This window comes from Sus scrofa, chromosome 15, assembly GCF_000003025.6.
Source record: "Sus scrofa isolate TJ Tabasco breed Duroc chromosome 15, Sscrofa11.1, whole genome shotgun sequence".
NCBI lineage: Eukaryota > Metazoa > Chordata > Mammalia > Artiodactyla > Suidae > Sus > Sus scrofa.
In genome coordinates this window covers 35,191,417-35,206,741 of record NC_010457.5, presented here as the reverse complement: position 1 = coordinate 35,206,741, position 15,325 = coordinate 35,191,417, and the positions used below count along the sequence as shown (strand labels likewise).

At 35.9% G+C, this 15,325-nt stretch overlaps 1 protein-coding gene and 1 long non-coding RNA gene across 2 annotated transcripts in view; one reads left to right on the top strand and one right to left on the bottom strand.

The window, feature by feature from the left end:
- The window catches only part of CSMD1 (CUB and Sushi multiple domains 1), a 1,882,041-nt gene that overhangs the window by 1,037,021 nt on the left and 829,695 nt on the right, over positions 1-15,325 (top strand).
- On the bottom strand, positions 4,095-9,369 carry LOC110257101. Its single transcript, XR_002339326.1, has 3 exons — positions 9,091-9,369; positions 5,819-5,918; positions 4,095-4,173 (listed from the first exon to the last, which is right to left on the bottom strand). It is a non-coding gene; the product is annotated as an uncharacterized LOC110257101 (long non-coding RNA).

The following is a 15,325-nucleotide window of genomic DNA, read 5'->3' as shown; positions in this document are numbered from 1 at the left end:
AATATTCAGTCTCTGAGGTCAGTTGCTGGAGAACTGTCATTTTGTTTTTTTGGTACCATAATTCCGTGATTTTTCGTCATGTTTGCTGAGTTGTCCTTTGCTACCCCACTTGAAGAAGCCAATCCCTTTCCGTTTAGACTTCACCTTGACTCTTGGTAATTAGAAACTTTTCCTTTGTTTTCCAGGAGGTGGCGCACTAGCAGTTTTTTGGTTTCTCTTAATAAAGCTGCCTCCCAGCTAAAGTTGGGAGAGGCCAGTAACAACAAAAGAGGGCAGGTGGTAGAGGAGGTGTGTGCTTAGCACCCATGGATCTGAATGTGCCCAAGGCCCAGTGTGTGTGTGGGGGGGGTCTTCCACTTGGGAGGTCCCAGAGGCCCATAGGCAGATCTCTGGGTGAAATTCCCAGGAGGACAGCAGGAAACAATTTCCCCCACTCCCTTTGTTGGCCGCTGCAGCTTTGGTCTCCCTCCCGCCAGGTCCCTCCACAGAAAACCTGTGCAGCTGTACGCAGGTGTGCGTGCGCACGAGCACATACACACACAACCCCTCCACTCTTCCCCCTCATTTTCTCAGTTGTCTCCTCGAGTAGTTATATATTATCCTGAATTGTTCTGCATGATTATCTTTGATCATAAATTTAATTTAGCTATATTAGGGTGCTTATTCTGGGACTCAAGTCCAGCCATTGCAGTGCTATTGGTTCTAATCCCACAAGTGGAGGAAAAGGTGGCATTCTGCAGAAACTCTAAGAGGCCAACCAGCCCATATCCCCTTTCCACTCATTCAGTCAAAGTGTACCCTCTGTCTTCTTACCTCGTGCATGACTTTGGGCCTCTCCTCCAGAAGAAAGGCTGTCTTGGAGGGAAAAAGCTGGAGGAGGGCTGGGCCAGCCCACCTCATTCCCTGCCAAGTACCCACCCAGTTCTTGTTTCCAACAGCAGGACTTCAGCCTACAAGTTCTGCATCTTAAGACAAACAATTTTGGGACTTTCCCTTCTTCTATAGATTTGGAAATAGGCTTTCATTTTAAAATATGAAATTCCAAGAATTATTTTCAAAAGCTTAAAAATTTGAAAATTTTTTTAAAAAAGCTTAAAAATTAAAAAAAATCTCCCCATAGGTCAAAGCATAGGCTTAATTGAATAATGTTCTTGCTATGATTCTTCTGTGATCCAAAGAAAAAAAGAAAGTCCTTGTGTATGGGAGGCTATCAGTCCAGCATCTATTTTGAATGTTAGCTTGCTTTGGTTTTACTGTTTTTTTCTTTCTGAGAGAGTAATATAATGAAAATTAATCTTTTTAAAGGAATATTTCATCTACCATATTTTATGATTATTAAACCTATTATGATTGATTGAAGAATTTTATTTCTACTGGGTACCGTTAGTGCTGAGTAAAAAATAAAAATATGGAAAATGTTAATTACATGCAGAGGAAGAAATTTTATGAAGTGCTCAATAATGCATTATTAAAGTGGTGGAGAAACATTAACTTTTTAACCATGACAAAGAAAAAGATCAAACGCTTCCCTGCAGAGCCACAACCTAATGGTGGTTCAATATTTCATGCCCTGTTGCTACAGGCAAGCGACACACTTGTACTGAAAACCCATCATGCTGAGAAAACTGACACTGGTATCTGAAGAGCACAGAGCTGAAGGCACAGGCATCCTTTGGACACTGGCAGCAAATCACTAACTTCTCAGACAGAGAAAACTGCCCTCTTTGCTTCTTGTCTTGACCCTTAGGCAACCTGGAACTCTACCTGAGCCTTTCCTGTTTTTGTCCGGCATTTTCAGACTAGCTAAAAGTAGATGGGTTTTCTAAGTTCTAGAAATCATAGAACTGGGAATCGATTCTGTTAGTTTTATCCTCATTGCTTCAATATCAGGCTCCAAACAAATCATCAACTTAATTCTTTGACTGCACAATGAGTGACTTAGTCTGTTTTGTTGTGAGCTCAAGGACCTGCTATATCTTTTCTCTGTTCTGTAAGTAGGCTTATGTATAAATGAAGGTCAGTGTAAAGTGTCTATTATTAGTAGTCCATCAGATAAAGGGAGCTTCCTTTCCACTTCCCAGCAACACCGTCCTCTCTTTAGCACGACAGCAGATGTATCCAGTGCACCCAGGATGCCCCCAGGACCCTGGTGATGAAAGCAGGCAGTTCCCTGCAAGTTCAGAGTCACTCCCCTCTGCCAGCCTCCCATCTGATGCCAAACTGTATCCTTGTCACATTCAGCACCCCTATGCAGAGATGCAGCCTGGAGGAGGATTGGGTGAGGGAGCTTATGCCTCCCCACCCCTGCTGCCCCAGAAGCCCTCAGCCATAGTAGAAATAAGTACCTCAGCTTTCCATGCTGGGGGCACACTCTGGGCCGTCATTTTGGACACACTCAGAAATCCCAGTGGAATCGAGCCCTGTTGCCATTGTCCACACAGACCATGAACCCATGTCATGATAGTCTTTCCTCCCTCTCTCCTTGTCCTCTGGGACTGAAATTACCTGACAAACCAACCCCAACCTCCATGTTCTTAAGTTCTTAGCACCAGGAACCCCCAAATAGTGAACCTACTCACTACTGGTAGCATTTTTCTTTGTTCATAACAGAATAATATTTTATCTAATAATGATGATTGGTATTTATCCTCTAAATCTTAAGAGTATCTATAGACCTTATATAATAGTTAAAAACCAGTTCTATTAAACTCATTTTATAAATTAGGAAAGAAACTATTTCAGATTTAATTTTAATTATGCTACAGTTTCTTACCCTGGTGAAAAAAAAATGTTTTCCAATAGTCCCTTCATCAATTATCCTATGACTTATTTCTCTACTAGTCAGTTCTTTAAGGAAATTCCTCTTTATATTCATTTCTTAACAATGAAAACACAGAAAACTGTAGTATTCTATGCAAGAAGAAATGTCTCATAAAAATGACAACTGGATACCAAAACTCAGATTTTTGACCAGACAAGTCACATTGATAAAATATACATATGTTCCACCTAATTACCTATCATATATCATTGTTCATTCATTACATTGATAGGATAGAACCAATCAGTCCTCTGTTCTTTCTATAGGAATGTTAGGCTTTTTAAAATTATTCAACAATAAATCCTTGAAACCAATAAGCCAGAGCAGTTTCATGAATCAGGGTTACTTTAGGAAAAAAAAATTTCTGTCCAGCATCCAAATATAACTAAAAAGCAATTAAAATGTTCAATTTCTTGACAAAACCACTCTTCCCCAATAAGAAGGATTACATTCACACTCCAAATGCACAGCAAAACCTAACATCTCTTTTTTCCCAGGTCTATACCTCTGTCTCTCCCACAGGGGTGCTGCTCCCTAAGTAAGTCCATGCTTCACCAATTTATTATGAAAGCTCCCCCAATTCTAACTCCCGCAAAGACTGTGACAAGGCAGACTATATATATATATATTTCATGAACTGTTTCAAGCACTATAATGTATTAATTCAGTAAGCCTAACACAACCCTCTGAGGAAGCTCTAATGATTATTCCCGATCCTGATTCTGACCAACTCCCAGGCAGATCTCCAGTCATCGGTCAATCTCTACAGGCTCTAAATAACTGTCATTCTATTCTATGCTTCCTCACCTCTGGCTTCCCTCCTCTTTTCCATTTAGTTCTTATTGCTTAGTAAACATGCAGGACACATTTGAATTGTTAGAATTAGCATACTCTCTTCCCACAATTCTACTGCCATTGTAATTTTGCCATTTCCCCAGAAGTCACTGCCACATTTCTTGTCCTGGTCATGAAGGAGAGGAAAGAAAAACAAATCTAATAATAGGGCATTCACTGACCTGTAGGACATAGTCAAGTGATCTTATATATATATATACGATGTGTAGGTGTTGGAGGACACAGAAAAAATATTTGAGTATTGCCTGAAATTTTTCTGTATTTGATGCAAAGTGTAAACCTACAGATCCAAGAATCATAACTAATGCCAACCTGAATAAACAAAACCACAGCAACTCACTCTGCAATCACATTCCTGAAAACGAGGCATAAAATGAAAATCTTAAAAGCATCCAGAGGAAAAAATATACAGTCTGTACAGAGGAACAAACAGAACAATGATGGCTGATTATTCTCAGAAGATAGGCTGTATGATCCAGAGAACAACAGGGCCAGGTCTGTTGAGAAAGCAGAGAAAAGGGAAAAGAAGAGCTATCAGTTTTATATCCAGTGAAGATATCTTTCAGAAAATGTTAAGATTCATTGCCAATATATATTATATGGTATAAAAATATTAAAGTTGTACAGGCAATATAATAATACCAAATGCAATATACACTTACAAGAAGGAATAGCGAGCTCTTGGAATAAATGTGTGGTTAAATATGAATATGTTTTCTCCTTTTAATCCCTTTAACAGATAACTACAAAATAAGTGAAGCAAAAATAAGAATTATGACTTTTCATGTTTACAACATGTGTATCACAAAGTAAATGACAGCAGCAGCATGCAGAATATGAGAAGATAAGGAGATTATATAGTATACTGTTCTTACATTGTATGTGAGATATAATTTGAAGGGAGGCTGTAGTAAGATAAAAATATATATATATATATATATATATATATATATATATATATATATATATATATATATATATATATATATGATAACCCAAGAGCAACTACTAAAATATAGCATCATTAAAAAGTCAGAAAATATAACTGAATAGTGGAATGGGGATTTTTTAAAAAAATGCATTAATGCATAAGAAAGTGACCAAAGGGGAAAAAAATGAACAAAAATAGAGGAAAAATTGGGGGGAGAAATGTAAGCTGGCCTATTTAAACCTAACTATATTAATACATATATTAAGATGAAATAGTCTAAAATCCTGAGAGGGAAAATGATCATTTATAAAAAAGCCAAACTATGTGCAATTTATTAGGAAGTCTACATTAATAAAAAGACACAGCAAAGGTAGAAATAAAAACACAGGAAAGGATATATAATGCAAAGTAAGTCTAGAGCTTTTACATTAATAGCAGACAAAAATGATTTTATAACAAGGGATATTTTATAAATATAGATGGACAATACATAATGAAAAAAGAGTCAATTTATCAAAAGGGTGCAACAGTCTTCAGTGTATATGCATTTAATAACAGCTTCAAGATAAGTGAAGCAAAAACATAGATTTAAATAAAGAACATAAATCTACAGTTATAGTTGGAGAATTCATACATCAAGGACAGCAGAATACACATTCATTTCAGGAACACACAGAACATTCAACCAAGATAAAATATATTTGGGTCATCAAAAAAATCGTTTAATTAAAAGTTTTTGAAATCATCCTTGACCACAACAGAATTAGACTAGAAATTGATAAAAGCCTATGTAACAAATCCCCAAATATTTGGAGATTAAGCATCTTCTAAATAATCTATGGGTCAAAGTAGTTTTCCCAAGGAACATAAAAAAACATTTTGCACTCAATGAAAATGAAAGCACAGAACATTTAACATAATTTTGCAAGTCAAATCCAGCAATTTATAAAAATGATAGCATATCAAGACTAAGTGGAGTCCATTCCAAGAGAACAAGACTGGATTGACATTTAAAAATCAATGTAATTCATAATATCAGTAGGGTGAGAATGAAAAATCACATGAACATATCAATAAACACAAATAAAGCTTTCAACAAAAAACCAGTAGTCATTCATGATACAAACTCTTAACAACTGGATGCAAATAGGAGATTTCTTCAACCTAGCAAAGGGCATCTACTGAAAATTCATAGCTAATTTCTCACTTACTGATGAAAGACTGAATGGATTCCTCATAAGATCATGAGCGAGGCAAAAATACCTACTTTTATAACTTCTATTCAAATTGCAGTAGAGTTCCTAGCCAGTGCTATGAGGCAAAAAAAAAAAAAAAGAAAAAGTATGAAAAAAGTTTCATACACTTTATAAAATAAAAAGCATGTACTGAAAGTCTTCAAATCATTTTTAGCCCCAAATTCAACCTAAATTAAAAAAAATAGTACTTTTTAATTTTGTTTTTACAATTTATCATCATTTTCAAATGCACATTCTTAATCAAAATCAGGTCAATTTGAGGGCAGGAAACATGGCGGCAGATGAAAGATGGCAGCTGGGACAAGGAACTCTTACCTTCCTATAGACAACAAACATTTTTTCAAAAATGCCATAGAACCCCTTGTAATTAAATTTGAAGCACAATCAATCTAGTGGTTGGGTGGGTGTGCTTGTTACTCCAAATACAACATTGTTCTATCGATTATCCTTATTTTAACTTTCCCCACTGTATAATCTGCAGATCTCTATTTAATTCTTATGGTCTTAATAAGGTGCATATTCTACATACCAATGCCTGTGTGATATCCTATATTTGTTATTTAAGCACTAAGTAGGATTTTTTTTTAAATGATTTTTATTTTTTCCATCATAGCTGGTTTACAGTGTTCTGTCAGTTTTCTAGTATACAGCAAAGGGACCCAGTCACACATACATATATACATTATTTTTCTCATATTATCATGCTCCATCCTAAGTGACTAGATATAGTTCCCAGTGCTATAACAGCAGGATATCATTGCTTATCCATTCCAAAGGCAATAGTTTGCATCTATTAACCCCAAACTTCCAGCCCATCCCACTAAGTAGGATTTGAGACACATTTGGGGAATATGAGGCAATAAGGGCAATCGTTCACCTGTAGTAATTTCTCACAAATGGATGTGCTTGTTTAATGAAACCAAATGAAGATATAATTATGCTACATTTTTTATCTTAATCAGAAATACCACTGACAAAGATACAATTAAATCATGATACTAAGGTCGTTTTACTGGTATTTTACCAAGGCTATTTCTACATTAAGTTTTATTTGAGTGTGCAGCCAAGTCACAGCTTTGAGAGGCTAGAGGAAGACAAATGTAGTCAATTCCTCTATTACTCTTAATCATGGATGATTCCACTTGGGATTTTATGTGTCTCATTAAACAACTTGACTGCATTGCTTAGAAAAATTATGAGAATGAATCAGAAAATAACACATGTGAGGATGGTCTGATGTATCTATTGTCAGCAGCCGTGGGTCTCTGCATCTGATTTATCCCTTTCTGAAAAAATGCTTTGGATGAAGAGTTGGGTTAAGTTTACCCTTTTCCTTGTTTATAAGATTTCCTTGTGATAAGTTTTGAATCAAAATCATGTACATAATACATACAGCTACATGAAAGATGTAGCTACGCAGTGAAAAAAAATATTTGGAAAAAAATTCATTATTTAATCAAAAGCTTTGTGTTTGCTCTTCAAGAGTGTAGGTTTTTTAAATCATCTTTTCTTAATGAATTGTCAATTTTTTTAAATTCATAGACTCTAGTAACTAATAAAAATATCCATGGGAAGCCAAATGCTTAGAGAGAAAGCACATTAAAAATCATGTACATTTAAATCAAAACTCTTTTCCATCAGATACTTCAGACATATATTTGATAGAAAATAAAACAATTTTTACAATTTGAGAGTCAAATATCATTTTAAACCTTTGATAAATCATAAAATCACTTAAAACAGTTATCAATATGGAAGAAGAATGGTAGATAAAATAAGACATTTTCATAGCAGCTAAATTAAAAATAATTTGGGGACTTAGTAATTCATCAAGACAGATTCATGCTCAATACTTAGGCCATGTAAGGCTTTTAAAATACATATTAATATGACATTTTTATGATTAAAGTACTGTTGGTGGTTCTTTGGAAATAACAGAAAACAAAGAGGAGAAAATTAAATTACACCTTGATTGGCAATATGGCGATCTATGCTTTTGTTTTCTTTTTGTCTTTTTAGGGCCACACCTGTAGCATATGGAAGTTCCCAGGCCAGGGGTCAAATTGGAGCTGCAGTTGGCAGCCTACACCACAGCCACACCAGATCCAAACCACATCTGCAACCTATACTGCAGCTCATGGCAACACCAGATCCTTAATCTACTGAGTGGGGCCAGAGATGGAATTCTATCAGGTTCCCAACCTGCTGAGCAACAAGGAGAACTTCCTGTCGTTCTCCATTTCATGAATATATGCACACAAACATAGCCACCCTCTCCTCCTCCATCCACCGAACACAGGGGCACAAAATTGAAATCTTAAAGAATATACTGAATATTTTGTTTTAAAATGTGCTTTTTTACCCTTCTTAGTCATATGCATATTATATTTTCTTACCATTATTATTTTCAACATTTTTCAAAATATTTTTCTTACACAATTGCTAACATAACTGCTCACAGTGTAAAAGTTTCACAGATATTAAGATTATCTATATCTTTATCCTGAAATGGCTATTATTAATATTTCAGAGTCTGTTTTCTAGCATTTTCTTCTATATGTATAATTATATTCATTTTATTGTCTGCTTACTTAAATGACTGATGGTAGAACTCTTTCAAAAATCACATGCATATCTCATTTTTAAAACATAATAGAAAATTTAAAATAACTTGAAAAGTAGTACTTTATAAAGCAAACTAGGTACAGCTTATCTGCATTTATAAATTATTTAAAAACCTACACTTCCTGTTTTTTGTTTAAAACACAGATTTTAAGAAGTTTGTTTTTTTTTTCCCCAAGGCAAACTACTTCAAATCAAAACAATACTTTTGTGTTGGGCTTCTGTGTGCTGTCTATCACTCAAAAACTAAATATTCTCCAAATGATAAAAACTATTTTTCAGTAATTCAGTACACTCTCAGCAATTTATGCATCTTAGGAGATTAATTCATTCTATCAGACTGTTGATCAATATTAACCACATCAGAGTAAAAATCATTTCATCGTTCATGCAAAATTCCATTCCCGTTGACACCACACATTCATACTCCCAGCCATGAGTATTACTTTTATGAAGCAAAAAAAAAATACTGTTAAAGAATGGTAGAATATTAAATATGTAGATATACAGTTGTCACATTTAATAATTCACCTCTTTACTGAGGAATTTCACTGTATGCAAAATGAAAGATATATATACTGATTAATGAAAATACTTGGATTTACCTTAACTGTCAAGTTGGTAACAATGGTACTCCATTTTGAGTCTGTGTTCCATGTAGATGTTTGAGATGGGAACAGTAATTTCCATTTAAGTCTCTAATTGGTATAGAGTGACAGCTCTAGCTGTTGGCCATAAAGGAAAACTCAACTCCCGCCATCGCAAATAATTAAAGTAGACAGCCTGAAAAGAAAGCCACAGGGATGACCAGCTCATCCCAGCTCTGGTTGTCCAGGGGCCCACGTGGATTTCCAGTTAATGACTCAAGGAGGGGAGATGGGCCAGTAGCATTAATCATCTCAAGTTATCCCTCCACAGGCAATCCATTCTTGCCAAAGCAACCTTCTTTGTCCCCAAGCCCCTGCACTCAATTTGCTTATTCCCACCTCTGGGCCATGGTCCAAGGTCTTTAAGCTCCTCCATTATTTCAGAGCTCAAATCAAAACCAATCTCCTGCCAATTGCATTCAACACACTCAGATTTGACTGTATTGTTTTATATGAACCTTTACATAAATGTGTAAATTTCCTTCAAAACATCAATAATTTAATGAACTTTCAGCATGCTGTTTTTTTTTTTTTTTCTCTTGAGCTAGGAAGGAAAGTAATGTGCTCTGTAATTATAAGTTTCCATGTAGTAAAGCTCTGTATACATTAGTTTATTGACCGGATAGCTGAACTATATTGCACTAATAAAAAGGCAAGTTCAGAGCCTTATTTTTACTGACCCAGGTTTACCAGAATGAATAAAATATTCATCTTCATGAAACATTTCATATGATTTACACTCAAAAATGTATATAAAAGCTCTTATGGAATACTCAGAATATATGTGGAAGTTAGAGAAGTTTTTATCAACCATTTTATAACTGGGGGCTGGGTTTTACAGTTGGCAGTTTGAAAATTGGGACGATGTGATATAGGAAGGTGACTATGTTAATGTATGAATAGTGACTAAAAGTGGCATTAATGGAAGTTTTCCAGCTCTTTAAACCATAAATCATAAATTCCTACACAGGGTATAATTCAAGTGATTTTCTATGTGAGGTTCTCACTGTACAGGGATAAATCACTTCTCGTCATCTTACATGATGTTTTAATGAAGAAAATAAAAAGGTAAAATGTCTGAGTTACTAGTACACACAAAAATCTATCAAATTAAACAAGAGTGACTACTAATGTACCTCATGTCTTATGCTGATCTGAGTGCACGAAAATATAGCACCTCTGAGGAGCTTCCGTGTAATAATTGTTACTTAACAGTTTTCATTTCTTTTATGAGAGATGTTATCATGTAATTTATAATTTAGAGAATGATAAGGGTCATATTCTTCTTAAATCCTTAATTCTGACATGTAGAGAAAATGAATGACAATACTGTTATTATAAGTGTTGGATATAAGTAGTCTAATTATTAGGTCTGCGCTATCAGAAAATGATGTGGCTTGGTTTTGGAGACTAAATCTGGGTTCCACTTGATCTTATGTATCACTGAGCTTAGATCTAGACACCTGGTCAATATTTAGCAAATATTACTTCCATCTGTCTTCCACTCTCCTAATAATACTGTTCTTGGAAAACCCAAACAAATGTACTCCCTGGAGTCACTTACCAAGACCATTTGCAAGTTCATACAACTCTGGACTGGCACACCCCATAGACATGCAGTAAGCTCACAGTGCAGTTGTCACAGATCTAACCCTGGTGTAATCAGCTCCCCTTCAGTTATAAAACGTGCAAGAAAAGATCTTCGTTTGGTGAATTGTAGAAATTCTCAATAGCCACTGTGTCCATTAGTTATCTCAGGGGACATGTGAAAAATAGTATAAGATTAAATATGTCTCTCTCCTTCCTCCTCTTTATTTGTATGTTAGCTCTTATAGCAACTCTACAGTCCACTTCCACACACTTGGGTACTTGGGTGCAGGTTAAATCAATGAAGAACTGCTGATTTATTATTCTGAGCAGGCTTATCAATCAGCTCTTCATCATCGATGAGCTTGGGTGCTAATAAGATTGATCCTAATTGAGCCAGAATTCTGTTCAGTTGTCTCTGGTTTCTAAGGCCATCTTCATTGTCAAGTCTGGAATTTCTGTTAAATACTCTTAAAAAGTGAAACTAATTTTGGACATAGGGTCTGTTTAGATGATACCGAGAGCAAGGTAGACTCCTGTTCTTTTTAGCTTTATAGGTTGTGGCATTTCCCCTCCAGCAGCCTGTGAGTTCCTCATACCTGGACCACGCCTCATTTTTCTTTGAGTTTTTCACCTGCACATACCAGGTGGCTGAACAAAGGTAACGAATAAAATGTTCTTGAATGATACAAACTGGGTCAGGACATAGCCTTGTATCCATTTTGGACTAATTGGCTCTAATGCAAGAGCTAAATTATAAAAAGAAAAAACAATTTGAATACATTTGACCTTTCCTCCTTACTTTAGGAATTGTTCAGTATTCTAATGCATACAAAAGAAACAAATTGGATTGCAAACATTTTTAGTATTAACTTTTTACTGAAATCTCCTGAGTAAACACTAGGCACTTACCAATAGCAAAATAATTTAAAAATTGTATATTCTAATATATTTTCCAAAGTATCATACACTATTCTGACTCTCATCTCGTCTGCTCTCACAGGCCCCCAAAACTGTTTTCCCTCACACACATACACACGCACTGATGTACTGCTTTTACCCACTTATTTTAAAAATTATACTAAAATGTCTCAAAGAGTTTAAAACGGTTCAAGTGATTTAACAATGCCTTCAGTTTGAAAATAAACTTATTTTAAAACTGATAAAGCACGGTCCCATTTGTTTTTATTGTCATTACTCTAACAGGTGGATCTGAGAAGATGTTGCTGTGGTTTATGTCAGAGAGGGTTTGGCCTATGTTTTCCTCTAAGAGTTTTATAGTGTCTGGTCTTATATCTAGGTCTTTAATCCATTTGGAGTTGATTTTTGTGTATGGTGTTAGGGAGTGTTCTAATTGTATTCTTTTCCATGTGGCTGTAGAGTTTTCCCAGCACCACTTATTGAACAAGCTCTCCTTTCTCCATTGTATATTCTTGCCTCCTCTGTCATAGATTAGTTGGCTGTAGGTGTGTGGGTTTAATTCTGGGCTTTGTACCCCATTCCACTGATCTATATTTCGGTCTTTGTGCCATTACCATATGGTTTTGATAATTGTTGTTTTGTGGTATAGTCTGAAGACCGGGAGCCTGATTCCTCCAGCTCCATTTTTCTTTTTCAGGAAGGATGTCTTTGGCTATTCTGGGTCTTTTGTGCTTCCAAACAAACTTTAAAATATTTTGTTTGAGTTCTGTGAAAAATGTCCTTGATAATTTGATAGGGATTGCATTGAATCTGTAGATTGCCTTAGGTAGTATAGTCATTTTGATAACTTAAAAGTTTCTGCTCAGTGAAGGAAACCCTATACAAAATGAAAAGACAACCCACAGAATGGGAGAAAATCTTTGCAAGTGAATCAACTGACAAGGGATTCATCTCCAAAATTTATAAACACCTTCTGCAGCTCCATACCAAAAAAACAAACAACCCCATCAAAAATGGGCAGAAGATCTACACAGACTGTTCTCCAAAGAAGACATATAGATGGCCAAAAAACACATGAAAAGATGTTCAATGTCACTCATTATTAGAGAAATGCAAATCAAAACCACGATGAGGTACCACCTTCCACCAGCCAGAATGGCCATCATCCAAAAGACTACAAACAATAAGAGCTGGAGAAGGTGTGGAGAAAAAGGAACCCCATTACACTGTGGGTGGGATTGTAAATTGGTGCAACCACTGTGGAAAACAGTATGGAGATGCCTCAGAAAACTAAAAATAGAACTACCATTTGATCTAGCAATCCCACTCCTGGCCATCTATCCAGAGAAAACCACAACTCACAAAGACACATGTATTCCGATGTTCACTGCAGCACTCTTTGCAATAGCCAAGACCTGGAAACAACCTAAATGTCCATTGACAGAGGAGTGGATCAAGAAGATGTGGTACATATCCACAATGGAATATTACTCAGCCATTAAAAGAACAAAATATCGGCATTTTTAGCAACATGGATGGACGTAGAAATTATCATGCTAAGTGAAGTCAGCCATACAATGAGACAGCAACATCAAATGCTTTCACTGACATGTGGAATCTGAAAAAAGGATAGACTGAACTTCTTTGCAGAACAGATGCTGACTCACAGACATTGAAAAACTTACGGTCTCTGGAGAAGACAGTTTGGGGGTGGGGGGATGTGCTTGGGCTGTGGGATGGAAATCCTGTGAAATTGGATTGTTATGATCATTATACAACTACAGATGTGATAAATTCATTTGAGTAATTAAAAAAGAAAAAAAATTAAAGTGATGAAGCAAAGGATTTTGCATTAATCAGTATAACATACACTGAATCTTATTTTATCTCTCTTTCTGTTCAAAGAGCAGAAGAGGGAGATTAATGAGCTTTTATCATACAGGTGCATTTTAGACAGATTCATTATTTTTTTTGGCTGTGCCCACAGCATGCAGAAGTTCCCAGGCCAGGGACTGAACTTATACCACAGCAGCGACCTGAGCCACAGTAGCCACAATTCTAGATACTTAAGCCACTGAGCCAGAAGTTCATTTTTACATTATGTGAAAATCCAAATGGATGAGTCTGGTGATTAGGGGGAAAATAATGCTATTTTTGTTTCCTTCCACCAGACACTTAAACTTTTTTAAAATAAAATATTTCTCCGACTTTATGCAGGATACTGAATATGTATACTTTTTTTCAGAATATTAGAAAGCAAAAAATGTATGGACTTTTTAAAAAGATTTAGTTTTTTTCTTACTACTTAGAGGTATGTTCCCATTGGAATAGGAAATTCAAAACCGTTTTTCACTTTCACAAAATAGTGAATTCTAATTACAATAATGTAGAAAACATGCAATAAATTATATCTGCCCTTAAGGTTACATTTCAGCATCCACAAACTTTACAATTGTTATTAGTTCATTGTATTCCACTTTTTTATTCAGCAATTACCATTAAAATTCCACCCTAAATGAGTAATGTTCTTATAAGTTTACTGAACAGGCTTTTTGAGGATTCCTTAACAATATACAAAATGTCAATATAAATGGTGAAATACTTTCTTGTTTGAAGGCTCTTAACCGGCCACGGTGCTAATTAAACTGCAATAAGCTGGACTTTAATTGTGAGGCTTGACTGATTTAATATGGTTAACATCTGCCACTGTCCCTAGACTTAGAATTAAGATCCTACATATCCAGGTCTTATTACATAGCTTAAGCAGCGTTACGAGAAACAAACCAAGTACCATTGGAAATGTCAGTGCTGACGCACATGATGCAAAAGCTGGACACCCACGTGTCTACAATTGTTCCTTTAGTAGCAGAACAGCAGGAAAGCTGCATCAGCCAAGCTGATGTGCACATGTTTAACTGAGCCACAAAACTTGAGAATTCAAGAGAAGCTCTTCCTTTGGGTAGATCGTTCTGTCCTGTTCTTGGTCTTTTGATACAAAAAGAGACCAAGCCACATCTGAAACAATGTCTACAACCATCTGTATGTGAGATTCACACTAGTGTTCTCAGTACACTGGCCATAAAGTGACCTTATTTCAGCAGCGTTACTCTGAGTCTGAGTATTCAAAGAGACCTATGACAGTGAGGTTCATTGTGATGAGATTTGGGTTATAGGAATGAGATTGTGCAGTGTTCTTCTTTGCCCCACCTGTCGGTCTACATCTGTGTCACTTCTATCTCTAAAAAATTATTTTTAGATTCAACATTTATAGTTGGAATCTGTGGTTTATTTTTTTTCTCTTTCCTGTACTAAGATCCTTGAAAACCAAAACCATATCTTCTGTCACACTGAAAAGGAGTACAAAGGCAGATAAAAGATTTCATTAAAGATAAGCCAGTCTTCTGCTCAGGTCTCAATCTCACATTGTCTATTTAAAATTGCTGAGTCTAGAGCCTCTCCTTACCTATCTGCTCTGTGTGGATCCAGATGAAAGCTTTCTAGTGCCATGCCCTTTCATGCTGCAGTTCTTAGAGAAAAATGAGCTCTACAAGGTAAAAATGTACCCTGTTGCAGCTTTTCACCAACTGTTACCTACACTTGGGACAGTAGGTTGAGCCAGTTAATGGCATTGACTGCTCTTGACCTTCCTCCCAAAGAAGTTTATTAAACAAGTTAACTCTAATTC